The following is a 22,073-nucleotide window of genomic DNA, read 5'->3' as shown; positions in this document are numbered from 1 at the left end:
GTAAGAGGAAATGTGTCTACCGAATTTCAGGCTTTGGAATAAAAAATAATCTATTTGTAAGCATGTAGAAGATAATAAGGCAGTAACTAGCAGCCAACATAGATTTGTTAAGAACAATCTTGTTAAATCAACACATTTTCCAAGTATTCCTTGTGGAAGACGGAAAAGTGAAATATGTAGTTTTTCTTTCTTGCTCTAAGGTTCCTAGTATAGCTCTAGTTGACATGATAATGAAAGTAGATTAAATATGATAGAGATGAAACTATTCTAAAGCAGGTGGACAGCGCACCAGAAAAGAAAGTATTGTTTTGTGTTGTTGGTTATCAAAGACTCTATGAAGCTGAGTTGTGCAGATGTCAGTTCTAGGTCTGATACCATTTCTTTTTTTAACAATAATTGGGAATACATTTAGGTAATTATGACAAGCTGGAAAAGTTACAAGTACTTTGGAGAGCAGGAATATAATTCAAAATGGTTATGACAAGCTATATAAATTCTTGAAAAACTGAAAACAAATTAGTAAGAAACAGGACAAGGTACTACATTTAGTAAGAATAATTTGCATCTGCAAGATGTACAATAATTGTCTAGACAGTTCTGCAGAATGTAATCTTGGAGATACTTGAATTCTTAAACTGATCATCAGTCAACACTGTCACATGGCTGCAAACCCCATCATTTTTCCATAAGTAGGAGAGTTATATGTAAGAAAGAAAATAATCCTTCCACTGCCCACAAATGTTCTTAATTAGGTACAATCCAGAGGACTGTGAGAAGGATGAGAAATTAGAAAAGACACAGTGCTGGAAGAAAACCTAAAGGGTGTGAATCTTTAAGTTTTGACATGAGAGGAAGAATGGCAGCAGAGAAATATGTAATTAAATTCCTTAGGGAAATAGAGTGTTCTCTGTGCCCACAAGCACTGAAAGGTGAAGAACTGGTTTGAACAGTAGCAAGGGTAATTTAGATTATGCATCTCCAAGGATGGAAACTCTACAACTTCATCTCTGGGCAGCATATTTCAGTATTTGACTACCCTGGCAATAATTTTATTTTTATTTTTTTCTTCTGTTAAGTGGAATTTCCTGTATTGTGGTTTGTGCAGTTTGACCTTCCCCTGGATCCTCCCCCTAGTCCTGTCGTTGGATATGTATGCCTATATTTTGCTCCCTAAAATATAATGCATTTGGATGAAATGCAAAATCTCTAGTTTCTGGGACACTGCAGGAGAGAAACCAAGGACAGAGTACAGAGAGAGCTTTAGGACTTTGTAATAAAACATCTATCAGAAATTGTATTCCACAAAGTAAATTGAAAAATACTATGTGATATTTTAGTCCAATATTTCCATTTAAAGTCATTGAGAGCCCAATACTTATTACTGTTTCCACTGGCTAGTAAATTTATAGTTTAATATTCCTTTGATTTGTGATTTACATTTTTTTACAAATACTGAAATATTCATGATGTAGTTTTTCTATGGGAGCAGTAGAATAAAATATTAAATATTTGAATATACAAAATATTCCCAAGGTAAGAGAAAAATTAAAGAAACTGAAACTTAGGCCAAGACCACCTGATTATCTCCCTTGTAAACTGAAAATAATTCAGAGGTCCTTTTTATATCGCTTCTGTTAGGTGTTCCTCAACACGCAACATTTCAGATTTTCATTTTTTCTTTTTAAAAATCTGTTTCATAAACAGAAGGCTTTGATTCTTTGATGGAACACGGAAATAATTTCCTTTTTAGGTTACTTACAGTTTGCTTTTCTGCTTAAACTTCCTCGAACAATTTGCAAGCATGCTCTAACACGAGTTGTTAATTCAGAAAGCAAATAATTTCCATTTCTGTACTAATTATCCTTCCCTCATACTTCTACCTCCTTCAGAAAAACTTCCATTTATTTATTTCTGTAGGTTTGTCTTTTTACAATTACCAGGCTGAATGATGGTCTCTCTCTCTCAACTAGTTGTAATACCTTGCTTATTTGGACTCAATTAATTTCATTTGAAGAAGAGGAGGCAATTAGGCAACACTTGGTGCCTTGATCCCTTGCTGAATCTAATTCTGTATTAATGCTAATGATTAATGAAATAATATAATGTCCTGCATACAGAATGCTTAAGCAGTCAAAGATTTAGATGAGTTTAAATATTTTATCAACTGCCTTGTTTATAGGAGTCCTTTGCCTCAGTTAGGTATTTACCCATATACTTTAAATTGTGATGTTTAAGGTGTGAGTCATACATTTACTCTTATTTTTCAGGTATGGAGTTAGACTTTGAGCTTCTCAAGAGGGGGAAACAAATAAAATTTATGGAATACTTATACCTCAAATTAGATCTGCTCATTTAATGCACCCTTGAATAATTAATTTAAAACAAAAATGGTGAAAATCATCAGATAATCAGATCTGCAATGAATAACTCAATTACCTTGACATGACATGGTATTAAATGCAATTTCAGGTCCTATAGTAAGGCTACTAACTACTCATTTGCCAGTTCTGCAGGAAGGGCATGAATTTTGAAGTTTACTTTCAGGAAAGGTGGTTACATATCTGGAAAAATTGCTCTGTGCATCAGAGTAAAAAAGTTTTCAGATTATTTCATCCCATTTGACTTCCGCGTGCTACTGTGGTAAGCATCACTTCTCTGATGTGAAACCTGACACCTCTTATCACTAGTGGGTGTCTAACTCAGCTGCAGGAGCAGATGGAGACAGGGAAATTGCAGCATCTGTCACATAGGCAGCTATGAAATGCATAAACATTTTTGTGAAGGTGCAAATTGGCAGATTAGTCTTCTGATCATAATACAAACCCATGAGATCTGGCCTACAAAACTAACTCCTGGATGAATCATTCTCACAGGTAAGAGTCACCAGTTTCCCCACCTACATGTACATCTTGTTCTAGGTTGGGGCTCAGTACAAGACTGTCAATTAGCTATGGCTAGAGGAGATGACTGTTGGTGAGGTGTGTGGGTAATGCTGGTAAAGCTAAAGAAAAGCAGAGAGAGATGGTCTGGTGTGCTGGAACACCCAGACTGTCCAGAAGGTGCTTCTTTGGATATTACCAACACTAAGAGCTTCTGATTGTGCTAGTGTGATTGCAATCTCCAGGATTGTCCAGAGGCAAGAGATACTGGGTAGGGAACAGAGACTGTAGACTTCATATCACAGTGGACCACTTGGCTGGGAAAAATTATTCCGACATCTGTCTTGAAGAGCTTAAGCATTCTGCCAGGATCTGTGAATGTCAAACAAGATATGAGCACTTGTTTGTAAAATTCTGCTTTTGATATCTGCTATTTTGGGAGCTGACTCAGCTCATGATTTTTAGTGTTTTGACACTCTAGAATATAGTGCTTTCTAACGGACATGTGCAGGTACCTGGAGAAACATAAGCTGAAAACAGAGTCAATGTAACTGCAAATATTAAGTGAGATAAATTTTGAGATGGGAAAGAAAATAAAGAAAAAACAAAAGAACAACAACAAAAAGAAATATATTAGAAGGATGTTTGAAATCAGAACCGCTTGGGGGCCTTGTCTGCAAATAAGCCAAACAATGTAGGAAAAAGTGACTTAATTTGGCTGAGGTGAGTGAATTAACTGCCAGGAGTTGACAGTAGTAAGCCAGATATAAAAATTTGAGAATGACTAGGAATTCAGCTGATAAATCATTTTACTTAGGTAACGGCTAGCCTATTTCATTTAGAAGTAAAACAAAATTGGGAACTTGATGATTAACAAAATGCTAATTGTCAAATAGTGCATATAATTGAAAAATGTAAAAGTTGCTTGATAATTTTAGACAATTGCACATGATTCACTCTCACTGAAAAAGAGTGTCCTTCTTATAGAAAGCTAGTACACTGAAACCGGTATGGTTTTTGTTGTGACAGGACACACAATGTCCATTTCTACAGCTGGCTGTCATGTTGTGAGGTAATCAGTAAAAAGACATAAGATCATAACAACCATAATTATTTTATTGTCCTTTGTTGCTCAATCTCACAATTCAAAAATGGCTTTCAGATGTGTGCACAGCAGCATAAACTCTGGGGCTCAGAGTGTTTTCTAGTGTTTAGTACATTGCAAGAAATATTAAACCAAGGTAATTCAAAAGGAAAAAAAAAAAAACAACCATGAGGTGAGGAACCTGGCGAGTTTTTGTGCTCTCCTTTAAATCTTTGGAATGATTGGAACTGTAAGGTTTAAGTAAGATTCAGGGTAATAAAGTAAGGAAATCAGATGTCTGGCAGTCATTTACTACCAAAGACTCCAGTTATTCTTCATGGAATTATCTGAGGCATTAGTTCCATGTAAAAAGGAAAAAAATTGAAGTACTGGGCTTCTCCTAAGGTTTACGTAATGTCAAATGTGTGGAATAATTGAGATTACACTTTACAGCTTGTTGGCATTCAATTTTATACTCTATCAACCACTATTCAGTCTCTTATTTTAAGTAATATTTCTTAAATTGTTATTTCTGTAAATTGAAACTGAGGATAGGAATACACCAGTGAAGTAACCCAAAATAGGGAATCTCAACATGAAAGACTGGAGATAAATGCCTCAGGGCAACCGTGTGCAAATGAAAGACTGTTATGGGAAGAGATTGTCTTGTCTCGGTATTAAATACCCTTGGACTGGAAATGAAGTAAAGTTTCTTGGTTTACCTCAGCTCAATAGTCTTCATTATGTCGGCTAAACTGTTTCTTTAAATTAGCTGGGATTTCTCCATAGCATCCTATTTATAAGCTTGTGCCTTTACTTTGCAAATTATATTTCTTGCTTTCCAAATATATTCTGTTATTTAATTAGTGATTTTTTTACCCACTTCCAAAATGTCATTTTGAAGTTACATAAAAGATAATTCTCTCTACTTAGGATTTAACTGTTTCTTAAACTGTCCTGGTTATTTCTGCATTAACGACAGTGTGAATATCACGACTTTTTGCTTTTAGCAAGTTAGCATTTTATGCAAAATACCTATTTTTTATTAATTCATTCTTTGGTCTCAAATGTAGTGGGATACAAAGGTGAAGTTTACATTATAAGAAATAAGGATTATTTTTTGTTTAGCTGACCTTTCAGTGGTGCTTGTACTATATTTTGATACTTAACAGTTGACTGAAAAATCATGCAAAACCTGAACCTTCTGAAAACATTTCTGAAAGAGCTGGTACAGTTTTCTTGGAACAAGTATCCTCTGCTTATAAGTCTGCCAGAACCTGAAATAATTAAGTAGAAATGTAGTGCCCTCAGTAGAAGATGAACTATAATTGAATAAAGATCAGTTAGTGGAGGCTGAAAGTATTGATATAGCTTTACATTTAAACTTGACAGTTCTTTCCCTCATAGTTAAAATTATGAAATCTGTGTCAGACTGCTGAGAGAACTTGTAACATTTTAAGAACAGTTTCTGAACATTGTGGTCATCTTTCAGTAGCCTTTACCCAGTAGAGTTGCTTTGTATTTGTAAGAATTAATTTGTGTACCTTGAAATGCACTAGCTGGGAATGTGGCAGGCTAAATCCAGCAGGAAGGTAGTAAAGAGTGGCCTTCTTCTGTTACGGGACTGTATGATTTTTTGTTCTGATCCAACATGTCTTTATTTATCTTCTAATGTTCTATCGAGTCCTGGAGTTCACTTAAAGCATCTTATTATCTAAAGGCTCTGTTGCTTTCAAATTCATCTTCAGAACTTCTGCATTGGTGGTGGTGATGTCTATTTCTCTTTTTGTAACACCACAGCAAGAGTGTGGCAGAACATGGAGAAGGTCTCCAAGCTAGGAAAACAAAGGATATGTAGTCAAATGTCTGAAACAGAATTTGTCTCAATGAGTTATTTGACACATTTAAAACAACTTAAGCTTCTAAAACCCCCAAAGTCCGTGATTGTTACCTGTGGTCCCTTCCTCAGAATCACGGAATGGTTGAGGTTGGAAGGGTCATCTGGAGGTTCCTGGAGGTCATCTCTTTTCCTGGGCCAAGGAATCATTTTCTAACCCATCCAATTACCTGCCTAAACTCATGGTGGCTCCTCATTTGACCTGAAATTTTTGTGACATTTGTTTTTTGACGGGACTGGATGTTTAATTCCTGCAGATGTGTACTTATTCCTATGCCTCACTGGACCATTGCCTAAAAGGATGGTGACAATGTCCTCTCAGAGCATATTTGATGAGACCAGGCTCTTTGGAATAATATTTGCTTTTGTGGAAGTGATCAACATATTTTGTATAATATGCTGGAAACAGAATTGGAACATTTAAGATATATGCTCTTGTTTTTCACTGCCAAATTTACCGTAGCTAAAATATTTAAATTAACAGAAACAAAAATATATTGGCAATCTTCTCATGTTTTCATCAGCTTGGTAAGACTTTGCATTTATGTTAGAAATATCACTTCTTCCTATTTCCCTGCTCTCTCCCAATTTGAGATTTTCTCTAAGTTGAACGCCCTGACTGGGCTGCATACATTTTCCCAGCTGACTGATAGAAGGAAGAGCACAGTGAATAACACTCTTCCATTTCATTGTCAATATGTCTGTTTGTGTCAGAATGATTTAAAAATGAAATGGAATTTCAAAAGATGAAAAATTCTACCTTTATTGGGGGTGAGCAAATGTAAAACTTCTCTAATTAGTTAATTTTATGTTCTGAAAACGTTCCATTAAAAAAAAACACAATAAGGGAAATATTTTCTTCTTATTGTTTTTAATTAAGACTTCTAGTTTTGTAATTGAACAAACAGAAGAGACTATTATTGTGTCTAGATGGAAGCTAAAATGCTATACCAGGAAATGGCCACTCTCAGGCTGGCTAATTCTCGTGCTCTTTCCCAGAACACTGATTACTGGACATTACTTGAGACAGCTTTTTGAGTTACATACCCTTTCCATCTGACAAGCTTAGCAATTATTGTATTCCTATTTATTTTCCCCTAAGAAGATGACATTTTGCACATACCTAGAATACAATACAGCCTTCAGACAATTTGATGGAAAAAATTATACTTATTGCTAATATTTTTAAACTGATGATAAAAATATTTTAAGCTAGTGATGCTTTGCACATATAGCTCTTGCTAAGCGATCAGAAATTAACCAAGTGAAGAGAAGCCAGTTTGTAAAACTCACCCTGAAGTAAGTGAACCACTACTTGCATGAATGATCACTGAGTTTTCACTCTCACTGCATCAAATAATTGCCTGTGAAAACTCATTATTTTGTAAGCAGAAGACAGGGACATAGGATAAATTTATGCTACAGGCATATCTGCAGTATCAGATTTGTCATATGCCACTATATGGAAAAACATACAGTCTTACCTCAGTTCAGATTTATTTTCATATGGCATTTAGCCACAATGAACAGGGTTTCTTTGAGATATTAAGGATCCCATCCTAATTCCAGCTGAGTATTTTTCTGAACCTCTAAACTTACCCCTTTGTGGTTATTTTGGAAATTTTCAAGAAAGTGGAGATGTGTGTTTGGAGCTGGAAGCTGACCCATTGTGTAGTACAGCAAAAGGGCTCTATTTTTTTCTGTGCTGGTGCCTGCAGATGAACAGTTTTATCATATTAAGCTGGTTAGCTGTTTAGAAAATCTATTTCAGAATAATAATCTCAGCTACATGTCTGTTAACTCCTTCTTCATTTAGATACTCTCTTAATGCCATTCACAAGGATTTTTGTGGAACATAAAGTGGCACACATATATTAGGTTTCTGGGGGGAAATACAGTCTATTGCAACAAATGTGGTTTTTCTCCTCTAAATACTCCTCAGGCAGTGTGATCTTAGCTCTGAAAGAGATATTTTGCAATGGGGTGAAGGTCAAGAGAAGAATGCAAGTGAGCAGGGGGAAATAAAGAGGGAGAGGATATTTATGGATAAGCCAAGGGAGCAGTGCCTGCTAAACATAAAAGATCCATGGGAAATCAAGGTCTGATTGTAGGGTATCTGTGCAAGGATTTGTTCCCACCCTTCCTTTACTCCTGACAGCACAAACTCAAGAGCTTTGCTGCTAATGGCTTCTCCAGCATTTAACTTAAGTGACTGTCCCTAGGCTCACTCCTTCTTCAAGCTGACAGCCTCTCAACCTGCTTAATACCAGCCATGCTGTGTTCAAGTGGAGGCACTCCTGGGGCCTTGTAACCTGCTATGTAAGCTCTGTTCCTATTCCTGCTGTTCTCAGGGACTCAGTGCTTCCCTCTGTGTTCCTACATTTCCCTCCAAGCAGTGCAGCAGAAAGAGCTTTTGACTAATTCCATTAATGCTACTGAAATAACACACAGAAATGCAAATAAATGTAGGCGAATCACAGTAATAGTGGTTCTCTTTCTCTTAAATGGAGTATGCTATTTTTATTAGTAGACTTATCATATTTTTTTCTAGGAAAAAAAATGCAATTTGCAAACAATATTTTCATCTAGATGCACAGAAAAGAACATATATTTAATAATAAGCAGCCACCTGTCGTGTGCTTTAAATTAGCAGCTAATGCAGTCTCAGCGAATATTGTCTCACAGCCACAGGACAGCTGTGTTAGCCTCTGCTTTGTCCTGAAATCAGCTTAATACCCCTCATGTTGCTTCATTATGCCAACTCTTCTTTTCTCCTTGTATGCTAAAAAGGGACTTTTTACATTCATGAATTTTCACATTAGAGAGTAATAATTCATGTAAGTCAGTTCATAATCTTCTGTGCTTACACTTATTCAGAAAGGTATACTTAATTTTTCCTGAGACCTCTTCAGTTCTGCTCTTGCAGAGTTCAATCTTAATGCACTTCCTGCTCATTTGGACCTTCTTGCTGTTTCTTGGCCTTTAACATTCAAATAGCTTCCCCCTAAGCTTTCCCCTTTTAGGTTTATCCCTGCATCTTAGGAATGCCCTGCGTTTCAGTTTTGAGCTCACTTAACATTCTGCTTATAGCTGTTGTCTCAAATTTCTTTTTACCAAGTTGATCTGGACTACTTCCAAACCAGTTCCTGTCATTTTCATGCACTGAAGCTGCTGGCTGAAATGCCTCTAACAGTGTCTTGTAACTCGTACTCCTTCCGTCTCCTTGTCCTCCCTGCTGATTTTCAACATTCTTGCTCAATCTTTCCTTAAACTGGATGTCCTTTAGATATTTTTAACTCATTTGTCTTCTGACTGACTGTCTTTAAGCATTTATTTATTACTTGTTTCTGTGGACTACTTTCTTCATTATGCATTACATTCTTCAAGCATCCTACACATTGCCAGCTTGTTTCCGTATCTCTTTCTTTTCTCAGGTAATGATAATGTTAAGAAAAGACCTCTCATTTTCATCCCAAAGATTTGCAGCTCATATTTTAGACTTCTTGTGCCTTATTCTTTGTTCAAGACTGCATGTATTTAATTGTATGGATTTAATTTCTAAATCTGTGTTCTTTAGCAGTTTCCTGTTCTTATTGACGTCAACACTATCACTCTGCAGCTGGTACCTACAACAGAAGGAGTGTTTGGTCTCCCATCTCTGTCTGAACCATGATCCATGATCATAAGTTTTGAAAGTTGAACAATCTTAATTAAAAATGTGGTAAAAATTGCACGCCTCACAGAACTATACAGTCTAGACCTTCACAAAATAGGGCAAATATAATAGCAAAAAAAAAAAAAAAAAAAGTATCCCAGTAATGCATTTTATTCAGGAAGTGACTATGAAACTTTTTAAGAAAAGTCCTGTGGTATGTTGGCTGGGAGAGCTTGCCAGAATAGCTCTAGTTCTATATGTTTACTGGCAAACCCAATAATGTAATGCATTATTTTTTAATATTTCTAAATCTGATATTTTGCTTTATGTTCACCCAGTTCAAAATTCATATTCAGGCTATGATGTTCCATGTATGTCTCTCCTGTTGATCTCTGCAAAATATAATTGTCCAGGGAGATTCTCTTTTCAATTTCATTATTCAAATTTTGTTTCTGTTGAATCAAATTCAGTAATGTCATAGAAAGTGTTTATTTAGTGGACTAGTGTCACTGAAAGCTGTGACAGCACAGTTGACTCAACTGAAGCCAGCAACCCAATGCAGCATTCGTTGTCCTCCACACAACCCCAGCCCCCAGGACTTGTGTGACCTCTCTACCTCTTAAGATTTGTTTTCCTTGCCAACTACCATGTATAAAATTAATCTGAGATAAAATACAAACTCAACATCACACCAAGACAAAATGAAAGCACATGCTAAGACAGAAGAATCACAAACAAAATATTAATGGGACAAACACTGTGGAGGTGATCAAGTTGGCTTTACAGGTCTATCAGACAGCCTCAAGTTCAAAGGTCACTGCTTCTGTGGCCATCATCACACAGGTACTGGTAATCCAAAAAACACTGTAGTAAGATCATCTTTGTGTAAATACCAGTGAGCAATGATAGGAAGAATAGTCAATCTGGTGAGTAAGTGGCAGGTTCTTCTTTCAAAGATAAATTTGCTTAAAGAGTTAAATGTCTTAAAAGACATTTCACAATCCGGTCTTTGGGAGTTGTTTTTTTTTTTCACTATTGCTTCTTCAACAAAATCAAGCTTGGTAGTAATTATTGTGCTCTGGATTTGCTACATGCTACATGTTCGAAACAAAAGCAAGCATGAAACCTCACTGTGTTAAGTTTTTATTTGTTAGTTTCTTTTACCAGGAATAAATCAAAACATTCCCCCCACTATCACTGCCTCTCCAACCCCCCACCCCAAACCAACCAACCAACCAAAAAAATAATGAGAACCAAACCCTTGTTACTTTTAATTTGTTAGAATATATACTCCCAGTGAAAAACTTCCATTGAGAAAAAAATTCCTTATACTCATTGTGTCCTACATAAAAGCCAGGTTCAGAGAAACTTTCTCAAGCTGGAGAAATATCTAAATTCAGATCATACTTCTATAATTGCAAATTCTAGTTACAGACCAAAACTCTGACCTATGAACAAGACGTTTGTATTGCTTTATAGGATTACTTTTGAGGGAAGGTAACTTAATACCTAATGCTTTGCACTGGGATGTAAGGGCTATGACTATACCAAAAAATAAGCAGACCCAGACACTTCAGCACTATCCTGTGACCATTAGTTCTGCTTAAAAGCATGCCATGCTCCTCAGCTCAGTTTCTGCTACATGCCAACAAGCACTGGTAATGTTTGAGCACTGTCCAGGAAATTGCATGATCCATGGATCTTTCCCAAGAGCTCATGCAGGCTGGTTGATAAGACAGCTTAGCTGTGAAGATGTGCTCTGTGTCATGCCACTCCCACAAGTAATGGGCCTTGAACATTTTACTAATATAGTTGCAACTGAATTTCTGACTTTGATATTCTCATTTGGTCTCTTAGGTTACTTTGCACAGAGTATTTAAATTGTTTAACCTGCTCTTTGGTTCCCTCAGACTGATAAGTAATACTGGCACATGGAGACCTCCTGATTTTAATCACAGAGAAGTAAGTGGAGGGTGGATTCATTTCAGTTTAAAACTTACTAGACTAGGAAGATATTTACATCATAGCACTAAAAATAAATGTTTACTCTGCTTACTTGCACTTTAAAATTGTATTTCTAAATTGTATTTAAAATTGTATCCTCTCCATTTACTATTTTTTCTATTTTAATGGATGAGAGAGGACAACTGGCTTTTGGCTTTCAACAGGGAAGAGGAATATTTCATAAGTAACAGTGAAGAGAGGTGATCACCTTCTGGTTTCCATTATCCATTTTTGTATTTTTGAAGTTCTCATTGTCATGGTTTCCATGACTAAAGGAAAGCATTTCATAATAGTGAAAAAAATTGTGAAAATGCTTCCACTGTGATTTAGGTGTTGAAGGTTTTACAGCTTCATCTGCTGGTGTTATTTGTAAGATGAACCTTTCTCTCAAATAAATAGCAAAACATTTTGCTTCTGGAGTGAGATCATCTCCTTAAGATCTACGCAGCCCCTGGGAATTCAAAAGAGTCACAGATGTAGCATTTAGGTGACGTAAAAATTCCCTAATTAGAGAAACAAAAGTTAGATGCATGCACCCAACAGTCTTCCCTTTGCTCTCTTCTGGAGAAGACATATAAAAGAAAATGCGTAATCCCTACTAAGTCATGTGAATCCATCCAAGGAAAAAATGCAAACCCATGCTAAGCCTCATTGGATAACTGAGACACCAGACTACAGAGAGAAGAAGAATATCTTATTAATCAGTGCAACGAATTGCATGAAAAACAGTGTGGTATGTACAAATATGCTTCACTGAAAAGGTTCATTAAACTTGAGATATATAAAAGCTGATGTATTCTATACTCATCATTTAAATAAATATAAGTAATTGTAATCTAAATTTTCGACTATCTGAATTTCACACTACCAATGATTTCTGTCACAACAACAATGTCTGTAGGACATACGAATTTCTTAAACCGAAAACCTGAGAGCACAGTTATGTTTTGAAATGGCTTTTCCAATGGAAAGACACTTCAGAAGCATGCTCCATTTTGCATATATTTGTCTCTTTCCAGTAACTTTTTACTGAAAAGTCTACCTGTCAGTTGACTAATGTAATACGAAGTGCAATGTCAGTGAAATCTGACAGAGGACTAGAGATCTCAGAAACATTAAATTTACAGTCAAAAGAAGCAGAAAGAAGAAATCGATGTTATGGATGCAGCAAACGGGGGAAGAATTCAGGCTGTGAGGAAAAAGAAAAGAACTTTAATTTTATTAGGACTGCAGGAGCAAATAACAGCAAAAATTCTGGAACTTTCCAACTTCCAATATCTGAGCTTTAAATCTGCTAAATCATACTTGCAGAAGCGTAATATCCTTGTACTCTGTTTTCACTCCCTTTTGTAGTAGACATACTCTATTAATAAATCCTTATCTTCACTTCATCACTTGTATCAAGGCATATTTTAAGGGTCCAAACTTGGCTTTAGGTTTTTTAAACCTACTTCTATGTTTTACAGCTGTTCTTTTATTTCTGAATTTTATTAATTTTCCCAGTCCAAGTATTTGGTAATATGTTTAACGGAAAGACATACAGGACACTCTAACAATATATATTTTGTTGGTTTTGGTTTTTTAATTCTCAGAAAACAGCAAACCATTCATTTTTCATACCTAAAAATGTTTAATCCTAATAAGTGATCAACATTGCTACTGCCAAAAATTCCTGAGGAACAGCCATGCATCTGGTAGTAATAGAAAAATAGAGGACCCACCAAACTCCAGTTATAAGGAGATTTCTATGCTCAACAGAAGTGAGGGTCTCAAGAATCTGTGTTCTGTGTCCTACCTAAGATTTAAATGATTAAGACTATGTCCATTCTGGCATATGTTTGTCCCACCTTTATTTAAAGATAACCAGTAATGGAGACATTATGTTATTTTGTCATTAATAACCTGAGAATTTTTTACTAATATAGCATTTGAATATTTTTCTTCTGCACAAATCTTAGTCCTTTTGACTGTGGAGGCAGAAAACTGATTTTTCTTTTCTCTTTGTAGTAAACTGTATCTGAACACCCAGGCACAAGTATGCTCATACAAAAAAAAAAAATATAACTGTATATAAATACACTGATATGCTTCCATCCACCCTTGTTCCTTCACTTTCTAAGCCTTACTCTTGGCTTAAGGTAAGCTAGGTCATTCAATATTTCCTTTCAAAGTAGTCATGATTTTTAAATTTGTGATTGGTTTTGTTTGTCTCCTCTGACCAACATTTTGCTTGAAATGAACGTCCAATACTCTGCTCCATAACCCAGCTGGAGTCTTGCCAACTCTGAACAGTACTGTTTTGTACTTTTACTTGCTTGTCAAATTCACATACACCGTCTGCATTTTTTGCAACAGACTGATACTTTTGGCACATGTTCAGATTAGGATCCCCTATAGCCTCTTTTTTTTCTTTTTTTTCTTTTTTCCCCCCCCCTGATTAACTGTTATCTAATGAAATCTCCTCAAGTTTGCTTTATTCTTTATTTGTGGAGCTGATTGCTGCCGTATTTGCTATCTATTCCATCTGTCCATATAATTCCTCACTAATTGTTCCTTTTTCCCCCCCCTCTATTTTTCATGAACATTTTGAATTCTGCTCTTGCCCTCCAGAGCATTCTGAAGTTTTTGTCACCTAAAAATATAACTACATATTAAGGAAGTCATTGATCGGCATTAGGCTGAGAAAAAAACCTGCACAACCTCACTCAATATATTATTCTGCTTTAAAGTGAATTGATAACTGTTCCATGAGCAGGGTAACCCAGAAATTTTGGTTAAAAAAATCAATTGAATTTCAAACAGTGCGTGTGCCCCTGGTTTGCTAATGACACTACAACATGGAGACTGTAAAATCAAAATGTCTACCACTTCTCTCTTGTTATGGATTAATTCCTGGCAGCTCTTCAATTTCTTCCAGTGCCCTGTGCCAGTGGCCTCACATGCTTGCAGATGTCTCACTTGTCTCAGCGGTCTCTAATCTCCCCTTCCTGTATCCTAGACCATGATCCTACCTCCCAGCTACTCAAATTAACTGTCCCAGCTGCCAGCTCATTGTTGACCTTTTCTCATTAAGCACCTCAGCCTATTGAGGTTGTGTCCTGAACATTGCCAGGACACAGGGCAACTGGGGAATCGTTCCAAGTCATGGAACAATAGTGAATTGCATGTGGCAAGGTTGAAAATGCTTACTTAGTCCTTCTTCACCTTAGGAAAAGACTGAAAGGTCTTAAAAATGCATGTTTCACAGACTAGATAATGTGTTCCTGTGGCCCACACAGAGTAAGCAAATTCTTAAGAATATGAAGATCCATTTAGAAAGCATTTCAAAATTGCAGTGGATGGTTCCCTGAGTGTGCATGCATTGTGAACCAATTAATCAGAAAAGTGAACTCCTCTGTTTCTATTTAGCTGATTGGAATATCAGCTTTGAAGCCCAATGATGGCATGTTGCTCTTGACATTTACTGTTTAGTCACTGTCCATGGAATGACACCAAAAGATGGAATTTAAACCACTTTGTCTTGGAAACTAAGGATTCAAATTGTGGAAAAGAGCAGAGGAAATTATAGGAAGAGGTAGAGAAAAAAAGAAACTAATAATAAAATCAGAAATGGCAGACGAGGGGCAGATTTTTTCAGAGTTACAAATGTGACAGGAAAACATTTTGAAAATTAAATTAAGACTGTCCAGGAGTTCTATGTCAACTTTCTGCTGACATCAGAGGATGTTGTGGCCCCTGTGCTGCAGACAGTACATAGTCCTGAATGTATACCTCCTGCTACAAAAAATTGTACTTTGATATTGCCAAACACAGTAAGTATGTGAAACTTGTGAGCCAGTTAAGAAACAGAACAAGTGAACCTGATTTTTAAGATGTCTAAAAACAGCCATTTTCCTTACTTGCTGCTTTTAGAGTCTGTGAGGTCAAGCTGGGTCGTGTTCTCAGACTGTTCTGCACCCGTGGGGACTGGAGTGTTTTTTGGCTGAAGCTGAAATTCCCGCATGGATACTTGACTCCAGAAGGGGGAGCTTCAGCAGACAAAATCACAGTAAAGTCCATTTCCAGTGAAATATTTAAATAGCTGCTGTCTTACAGATAGATTTTATACTTTTTATCAAAGTGAAGACGGAATTTGGTCTGATCAGAACACAGGTAATGCTCTACCATTTTTCTGTCTCCAAGCACTACCATAATTATTGTCTTTTTTTTTTTTTTTTTCAATGAAAAAAGACAAATAATATAATGCTAAATCTTCTTGAAAACAACTGTATTTAAAATCAGACACATGTTGAAGTAAATTAGACCTAGAACTGTAACAGCTTGCATTGTTCTAATAGCTTTCTGTGTGAGTTTCTGAAAACAAAGAAAGAACTGGCTGCTTTCCATTTGGGGTAGGTAAGGAAAAAATACATGCATTTTTGTTTATTGATAGCTTAAATAATGAATAGGGACTACAGGTTTAGATAGCTGCTAGGGCATTTTATTAATTTGGGTTTCTCAGGAGGCCAGTATAAATGCACAATTGTTAGGAACAAACTAACCTGCAGGTGTATTTATGTGTTTTTATGTGCACAAGGGCGTTGAATCTGAAACAAAGCAGAAAAGAGTTTGAAGACAGAAGAGGGCAAAGATACACTTTTAATTAAACCCTTGGTGAAACCCAGTAATAGGTTTTTGGGGACAAAATGCTGATTAAGAATATGGGAGTCAAGAAAACAAATAGTGAATCACTTGTACCAAGAGCAAAATATTTTGAGTTCCTACAGTTCTGCCTTAGGGTAGAGATTGTCCTATAGCTTCCAGAGTAACAAGGCAGCTGACACATTCTGTGCTCTTGCACAGCTTATGCTTTGCACAAATCCTCTGAGTTCCTTGGAGAGTTTGAAAAGCTGGCACTTGGTACCTGCAGAACTATCTCACTCTCAAGCAATGACAGCAAAGCAGTATGTTCTGGATGTCTCCGTCTCAGTTTGGATGTTAAAATCATTAAAATACTTACTACTTAAGCCAAGAGAATTTTGAAAACTATATCCTAGAGACATTTAGAAGACAAAAAGTCCAGACATTGATTTATCCCAAATTTTATCCTTCCTGGCTGCCAGTTCATTAAAGTTTAATAGCTAGTACTTTAGTTATCAAATATAGTTGAGCATTTTCAAGGCTTGGCCAGCAAGGCTTCCAGCTCCTTTTTTTCCCTCCAGCTAAACAGAGGCAAGAGAGTATAAAAATTGTCTAAAATGTTTATTTAGAAGAAGGTCATAATATCAGACACACTGTGACCTGGTTCAAGGATTTCAGTCTTTTAAAATTGTGATAGACTGTAATAGTCAGAAAGTACTCACTTATAAACCTGGTCACTGATACAATTTATGATATATGCAATGCTTTAATTTACAACTCTTAAAAGCAATTGCATTTTTATAGGTATTGAAAATTGGCAATAAGTCAAAGAGTAGCACTTTCCAAGGTATTACTTCAAATAATATCAGATCCGTTTTGCATATATTATGAAAAATTAGGAAATTAATAGCTAAGTAAAGTAGAATTCAACAATGAAATAATGGCTTAAGAGACTGAAAAAGTCTTTTATAGACTACGTAGGGTACAATCACTTCCTCTGGAAAAGATAATTCTAGTCAAAGGGAAACGTAAAATTATTCTCTTTTTAGTTCTCTTTCTATCCTCATTGTATCTACTCATTATGTGTCCAGCATAAAGCCCATTAATATTTGTATTATTCTTTCTGTGGTTTGAATGGACTTTAGAGCACAAACTCCCTTCCATTTCCAATTTTTAACTACATCTGCATTTTATTTGCTGTTATAAACATATCCTTAGCTTTCTGCTTCAGTTTCCAGATTATTGATATTTTTTGCATAATAAGTTTAAACCTTTGGGCAATAAACTTATTTTTCATAGTTGTTTTTTAATGGACTGCTTAGATCTATTTGTTGTCCCTTAGGGTTCACAGTTTGCCCATTTTATATTCACCTGCATATTAAAAGCCATTAGTATTATCTATTGCTCCAAGTGAAATCAGTAGCTTATGTTTGGCTTTCAGAAAAGCATCCATTCGAAGATGTCAGAGAATGCAGAAGCTGTGACTTCCCTGTTGGTCTGTTGTCTTAGGCATGTAAACACTGTTAAAACATGCCTAGGCTCCATGCCTCTTCCTACAAGTCTGCACAGTCACTAAGCAGATTACAGCTTTTAGAAAAAAATAAAATTAAGAATACCTGATCAGGATTTGAATGAGCAACCCAAAGTTCAACTTAAGAAGCATGGCTCAGGTGAGTGTCAACATTTCAGAATTAGGATACTATGTAGTACATCTCCAGATTTCATTCACTAACACTCCTGGTACTTAAAGCAATGTATTCACTCATAAAATAACTTTCTCCATTATATCTTATAAAATATGTAAATTATGATAGATAAATGACACTTTTAAAATCCATGAAAATCCTGAAAATCCAAATAAGAATTTTGTTTTTCTGAGAAAGTTTGTGGAAATATAGATTCAAAGGGGAAAAAAAGAATAACACTGATTTAAGCAGTTAAAATCCACCAAGTTCATTGAGATTTGGAACCCAAACTTGCATACAAGTCTTTTTTTTTTTCCTAGTATTCATATTATCCCAAAATGTTTTTATATTTATTGGCAATGTGAAGCAAATGTGCATTTTTTAAGGATTTTTAATTGATTAATTTGGAAGATCACCTATGAAAATGGTGAAAAGGATAAACGACCACTTCCAATGCCTCTGTACTTCCAGTCAACCATTACAAGTTGTCAAACTTAAAGCTGAAAAGAAAGCATAGCATTTGGAAGGAGAAAAGCAGAAATGGCTATTAGGCTTAGAATCTAAATTTGACATAATGGCAAAGAGTATAAAATTATTCTATACTAAACATAGCAGCAACATGTTACAAAGATGTATTTATATCTTAAAATTGTACAAAAAAATCACTAAGCATCAAATGTTCTTCTGAATTCATTTTCCAAAACAAAATCCTGCTATTTTAAGCATGTGTCATCCATGGATGCACACATATGAACATGTACACACACACACTCTCTCTCTCTTCCAATTATTTTACTGTCATTTTTATTCCATAAAAGGTTTTAGGCAACTTCTTTACTAGCTACTGATGAAAATGAGGAAGCAAAGAAATTGCCTGTTTTGACTCCACAAATACTTTATTTAAAAAAATATATAAATTTCCCCTCCTTTATTGTTTTGCACAGTGGTGAAGTTAGATTAGGTATTTCAGAAACATACATGAAATGCACCTGTTTCCAGAATCCATATTCCTGGAAACTTAATATAAATGCCAAGCTTCTTGCCCCTTTCTCACTTTGTTCACACTCTGAGCTGTCAAACGCTCACAGCTCACAGTGGTAAGATCCCATTCGGTATGGGAAAATTAAACTGTAGGATCTTTGTACATAATGAGTCCATGTGAGGTTGGAGATCTAGGAATGAACCTATATAATAATTTTGCTTGCCTGACTTTGGTCAAGTGACAATGCCAGAGGGAAACAAGGTTTTTAATACAGAAATTGTCCCATCTGTACTACTAGGAACAATAAGCTTTGGACTGTGCTAAGATATAGCCTGTACTCAAAGGCCTTGTAAATTTAGCATACATCCAAAAAAATATGGACACCATGCCAGTTTTGTCCAAATAAAGGAATTGATCAGTCCCTTGAAAACAGGGCTACAAGATGAAACAATGAAAAAAGGGAGGCATGGTGATGATTTAAGGGTTTTAGTGGTGACCAAAAAGAAAGGAATGCATGTCTGCATGTGAGATCCTACTCCCCATAATTAATTTGATAAAAATATCTAAAAGTCACAGTAATATCGTAAAAACATACTAGTCCTGTATCATGAGTGTTTAGGCAAGGACTCCATAATAGGTCTTAAAAAATCTGCTGAATGCCTGCAGAGAAGCTCACTATTGCCAGTTTGCTAATGAACAGCTCCTAGTATTTCATATCTAGTCCTTTGTATTAAGTCTACTCGAGATAATTTAGGTAATCTTCATTCAAAGCTACTCGGACAACTTGTTTTACAGAAAACATGTTGAAATAAAAGCAACAGAAAATTTTAAAAATATGACATATTTTTTCCTTCCACCATATCCTGTATATCAAAACCTTTCATAAATTGCCTTAAATTGAACAAAAATATCTCTGCTGTCTGAAGAGTGCTCATAAAGTCTTTGAAATGGAAATGATGTTTTCTGGAAGGACAGTTTAAGTTAAAAGGTACAAAACTGAGTAATAAATAACAGAAAGCAGGAAGTTGGATAGAGGTGGAACACTGAAGGTCTTAGACATGTGAAGACAGTGGAACGTGGACATAAAAGCCTGTCACATGGAAATGTCAGCCTTTTACAACCACTTCACATTTTCTCTAAACTGTTGCAAATAACTGATTTAGTACAGGACAACAGTGAGTTGAACCTATATTACATAACCATCTGGAAAATAATCCTGAAAATTGGTTGGACCTGATTCATCATTCCTAATTCTCTTTTTTTTTTTTTATGTATTTGCCTAAACAGTTAAAAGTCCTTTAGAGAAAGACTTCGCTTTCAGTAGTTTACTAACATGTCAGTGCAGAGAAAACACACTTTCATATTTCTGAAGCAAAACATTTCTGATCTTTTTTTTTGAGATTTTTTTAAGCTTATATGATGTAAAAAACCCCTACGTTGCAACTAAATGCTGATTTTACAAAAATGAACATTTCAATGGTTTTATTATTTGAAATACATTCAGATAATATTATAAAAGCATGTTAGATATTGATTGGCAATGCAGGTCTCCTAGCTGAACAAAATACTGGAATTATACTGATACTTTGCACTATAAAATTGAACCTGGTCAGACTCTTTATGTGTAAAGAAAGATGTACACACAGCTGGATGTATTATTTATTTGATTTAATTTCGGAAGGAAGGAAGGAAGGAAGGAAGGAAGGAAGGAAGGAAGGAAGGAAGGAAGGAAGGAAGGAAGGAAGGAAGGAAGGAAAAAAGAGGAGAGGAGAGGAGAGGAGAGGAGAGGAGAGGAGAGGAGGAAAAACATCTTAGTTCTGTTGAATGACAGGGAATCATTCTGAACACCCTTGCCTTGTTAATTGCTCAGCTCCATTGGAGGCACAACAGTTGTAGCACATTTACTCAATCCCACAAAAGCCAAGTGGATCAACTTACTGTTTCCACAGCTGCAGGGTATTAAATAATGACTGTACCCAATTCTGTGATCATTGCACTGTGTTTAGCCATACACCAAGAGGTGTTAGCTCTACTGCTGGAAAGGACCTCTCTTTCCTCTAGGCTGTTGGATGCTGATGAGTACATATCTTGGTCTCCTATCTACGCATCAAGGATAAGTGCCTCTTATTGACCATCACTAACCTCTTTTAGGCTTTTCTCTCTCATACACACATAAACATAGTCACACACACATGAAAAGTAATTTCCCCTTTTGGAAGCCCTGCTAAGCTTTCCTATTGTTGTTTGTTTTTGGGGATTTTTGTTTTGGTTTGTTTTTCTTTTTCTTTTTTTTTTTTTTTGTTGTTTGTTTTTTGTTTGTTTGTTTTGTTTTGGTTTGGTTTTTTTTGTTTGTTTTTTTTTTGTGTGTTTTTTTGTTTGGTTTGGGTTGTTTTTTTTCTTTTTTTTGTGGGGGGTGTTTGTGTGTGTTTGGGTTTTTTGTTTGCTTGTGGTTTTTTTTTTTGTTTGTTTATTTGTTATTTTGTTTTTGTTTTCTTTTCTCCTAAAGGTTCTTACCTCTAAAACCTTCCAAATTGGATCAGCAGTGAGGGTAAAGGAAAATGCTGTGCTCTAAACAGGCATTAATGAATAAACCAGCAAGGGACTGATACTCATTCTTAAGTACTCTGTCTCACTGAGAAATTGCTGAATAGTTATGTTGAGTTTTAGGTGCCTTTTTTTCCTTTATTATAAACTGCTAGTAGGGGCAAAAGCCACCCTTTCAGTTATTAGCAACAGTTCAGGTTGTTCATTTGATACCCAATTACTTTGGCACTCGGGAAACCCTATTCAATCTGGGCAGTTCAGTGTGAAAAGCCGACAAGGAATGTAAAGAAAAGTCAGGATAGCTGTTATCCAGCTGCATTCCAGGCTTTATAACACCATGTGAAAATACCTGCAGCACTGGAATCAGGGCTGAAAATCCCTAGGTTGCTTCCTTTACGTTTTCCTGAACATATTGATAGTGGAGCATATAGTCGATATGCAGCTCCCTTTCTTCAGTTAAACACATGCCTTGCTTAATTTCAGCAATTCCCATGATCCTTCCCTTCCAGTATTTCTGGGAAACAGCACAGATGATAAGGGGCACATCTGTGGCTTGCTGCTAGCATGCCACCAGACTAGTGGAACTACAGAATAGGTTGCCCGTACTGAAATAATTACACAAAACTCAATTTGTACCTGATTTCATTTAGTCTTTGAAAAGTTGAGACTGCAGTAAAATCACATTTGTTTTCCACTTAATTTTCTATTTCGTTAGCAACCATG

The sequence above is a fragment of the Apus apus genome, chromosome 3 (genome assembly GCF_020740795.1).
Source record: "Apus apus isolate bApuApu2 chromosome 3, bApuApu2.pri.cur, whole genome shotgun sequence".
Taxonomy (NCBI): Eukaryota; Metazoa; Chordata; class Aves; order Apodiformes; family Apodidae; genus Apus; species Apus apus.
The sequence above is the reverse complement of the archived record's forward strand: the minus strand, read 5'-3'. Positions refer to the sequence as shown.